Source organism: Alligator sinensis, unplaced genomic scaffold (assembly GCF_000455745.1).
Source record: "Alligator sinensis unplaced genomic scaffold, ASM45574v1 scaffold462_1, whole genome shotgun sequence".
Lineage (NCBI taxonomy): Eukaryota > Metazoa > Chordata > Crocodylia > Alligatoridae > Alligator > Alligator sinensis.
The window spans coordinates 209,959-213,942 of NW_005842741.1; positions in this window are offsets into that span (position 1 = coordinate 209,959).

The following is a 3,984-nucleotide window of genomic DNA, read 5'->3' on the forward strand; positions in this document are numbered from 1 at the left end:
TATCCTCAGCATTGTCGGTACTTTAACAGACACAAGCAACAGATACAAGCAACTTTAGCACTCCAAGTTGTATTAGTTATACAACAGCTAATCCAAGCACTGTTAAGTCCACCCTTCCCTAAACTACTGCCAAGTAGGTGGAAAATGTAATAACTGGAACACTAAAACTTGGATGCACAGATCTTAAGTTGCAAGACATTAGAAAGGAAGACAGCTGTTAAATAAACACTGTGACTTACAAGAAAAAACAAACCTAAGATAATTAGTTTCCTAAGAAGGTCTGAAGCACAGGAATGGGGAGTTCAATGCCAAAAATCCAATTCTCCTATACACTGGGGCAGCTTTGGATCATATTGCTAGCATACGGATCTGCCAAAGAAGACTGAGTAGGGACATTTTTGTATTCTACAAAACCCTGTGGCTCCCATTCCAACCCGCTGAAGCACTCAGAGTATAGTCAGGGAAAAAATGAGCGTATCTAGGTCTCTTTCACTAGGGACAGACATTCAAAAAGCCTGAGCCTGAATTGATTCAATCTTTGCAGGTTAGTCTAACCTGGCTATGCTAAATCACTTTGGAACTGAACAGACATCCCCTCTGGACTGAAAAAATGCCAGCACATGCCCGCAGTGGCTCAGGCTACAAGCCAGGGGGTGCTAGAGCAGTCCTCTCTTCCTTCTACAGGGCTGAACTGAGGAGGGGGCGTGGCAGGATGCTGTGATTTGGGACCCCCCCTCCCTTGATAACAGAGCATTTATCAGCTTTGTTATCAGCATTTAGCACCCCATCAGAAAACAAAGCTTTGCTCATTAGTTCAAGCTCTTCTTAAGCAGCTTTTTCCAAAGGAAGGAATGCAGGGACATTACCAACTGAGTTGTTGATTAGCTCCAAAAAGCCCTAAGTGGACACTGTCCTATCTGCCTTACACAGCATTAGCTAGCATACAACATGCTGGCTATGGTCCCTGCTGTAGGAGAGAGGAGAAAGGGATCTCTGCTTAAGATGGGGGTGGGGGGCAGAGGGGCATGGGGAAGCCAGCAGACCCTGCTGTGCTTACAGTCTCTGCCAGAGCTGCAGCCAGGGAGCAGAGGGGACGAACCAGCCCTGATGTGGAGCAAAGAGTCCCGCCCAGCCCAGAGAGCATGCCGGGATGCTGTGGGAATCTGATTTAATTTAAACCAGCAAGGGGTCTGGGACAGACATTGCATAAACCGGTTTGAGCCAAATCAGTTAAGTCTGATACTACATTCAACCAGGTCTATCTCACACTGGTTTCAGCCATTTTCAAGCTGGTTTATGTGCACTAAATGTCTATTCTTTTACAGGTTTAAACCAGTTTCTGATCACTTAAACTGGTTTATTTGTAATGTCTGTCCCTAGCCTTTAAAACAAATTCTAGATAGCTCTAATATATGACAGCACCTAAAAGATTGTAGAATAAAACAGCTTCTGCACGCTCTGCTCCTGCACCACAGCTCAGGACCTGAACTTCACAATCTTTTTGGAGGACAAGAAACAATCTAAGGGAAGAACAATTAAATAACAGAAGGAACAAAAGAACATAAGCTAATAAAAGGTTCAGGAGTAGAAACGTAAGTGCTCTTAACATTATCCCCTGGAGTTTAGACTTTTTATGCAGGGTTCCTGGAAGACAAACAGCCAAGAAGCAACTCTCTTTCTCTACTCATAGATTTCATTGAGTCTGTAATTCAGTGGCAATGTACACTTACCACATTTCAGAAGATACGTAAGAAAAGAGTGAAGATAACAGAGACTGAAATATCTACACTATTTCAGACTGATGGCTGAAATATATCTAGCAGAGTATTCTATTATTATAAAACCTAAATCCTGCCACACACGCTGAAATCTTTATGCAAACCTCTGTACGTCACAGTCTGGACAGAGGGACAAAAGGATTCAGAACCAAAATGGTCACAGACATCCTACATTCCTTTTCCCCTACCACTTGATCCAAATGAACAACTGCAACTCCTGCTATCCCAAGTTTCTTCCTTGTTGTCAATACCATCAGAGATGCTAAAAGCAGAAATTACTTACAGCTTACAAATTACATTACACCCAATTTTAAATAGTTTGCGCTTTGTATCTATGTGTATTATTTGTTGCTGAGACTACCATGATCTTTTGTTTCCTGATTTCTGCTAACTTCAGTTTGAAAACTTAATATTCTTCAAATGTGGATATTATAACAGGATTCTATGCATACCTGCGTGGAAGTTGTTGGGTGAGACAAAGATCCCACTTTATTCATTAATTTAAAGAAACAGGGAAAATTGCTTCACAGAAGTTCATTAAGTTAGTTAGGGTTGTGCAACTGTGTTTGCACAACTATGAATACATTAATTAAAAATCAACAAAGCCCCTGTTACTTTAGACATACAACTGCCTATATAATACACGTTCCAATTCCTCAAAATTATACGAACACATAAACCATGATTCCAACCTCAGAACATTTTTAGTAAGGATAAAAGACAGTCATAATTTCAGAATAACAACTGTGGACACATTGGATTGTAAAGATCCCATCAAAACAGTACAGACGATCCAAAAAAATGCTTAGCTCTGCCTCTTCCCTCAGTACTCCCTGTGCTCCTCTAGCCCTTTATACTTTTCTTTCCATCGTTATAAAGACCAAAGAGAGGAGAGATGCGAAGTACAGAAGCACTGTGGTATACCCCACTTCTCTCCCTGTTGCTCCTACAGCTTCAGAGGCCAGGGGTCCAGACAAAAGGTTCTGCACTGAGTGGACTTGGTCAGGATTTTCTTATTGCAGGATTGTGGCCTGGTACTTTTGCCAAGCATGACCTAAGAAACAATTTCTGTGAATCACCCAGTGGCTATGTGATGCAAAGAGCGGGGTGCTAAGCATCTAATACCAGGGGAGCAAAACACCCTATACACAGTTTTTGTAGTTACGGGGAAAAAACTTTTATGTTTGACTGAGGCAATGAAAAACTAGGAGATTTCCGGTATCTTGCAAATGACATCCAGACACTTGCACGTTGCATGAAAAATTGGGATACACAGCTTATTTCTAAAAACAACCCACAGACCAGTGGTTCGAATCTCAACCCTTTTTAGCTTCAAAGCACCCCTCCATGGCTTTTTTCAGTTTTGTCACTGAGTAACAATCTAAATTAAGGAAAGATATGGAGGGGTGCCTTGATGCTAAAAAGGCTGAGATCCACTGATCTACCTGGTGCCAAGTGAAGGCAACAGAGGCAGGGCTTAAACCTGCCCTACTCCACTCTTTCCACTGTTTGAATCCCCCTTCTCCACACCCCCATCTGTAACTGTAAAGGCAAGGGCAGCCCCCCACCACCGAGACTGCTCCTGCAGGGTCTCACACGCTGGCAACATTCCCTGTGACCCCTCTCACAAGTCCCAGAAGCATGGGAGGAGCACAAAGGACAAGCTGAACTACAAAGTGCAGCTTCAACCCCACATATGCCCATCCATCCACCTGCAGCAATGTATGCTGATGGAACATGGGGGCAGTGGCTTCTGCAGGGCAGGGAACGACAGCAGCAGCAGTAGTCTCTAGAGGACCAGCGATAGGCACCACTAAGTAGCTGGGGCAGGCACAGGCTGCTGGACAGGGAGAGTAAAGCATTCACTTCCTCACACAAGGGCAGCACAGCAAATAACCCTTAATAGGATCTTGTGGCATCCCAGCGTGCTACAACATCCAGCTGAAAATAACTGCTATAAACTTTTCAATTTTTGCAATGCAGGCAGAATTCTACTTTCATCTGTGCATCTAAATAGCAGTTTTCTACTTATGTAAGTGGCATTTTTCCATTTATGCCCCATTTATGATTATGTTTCCTCCATAGTATAAATTTGCTGATGACACCAAGATGTGTGGGGATGTGGGCACAATAGAAGGGAGCGACAGGCTACAGTCGGACCTTGACAGGTTACAAGGATGGGCGGAGGAGAACAGGATGGGGTTCA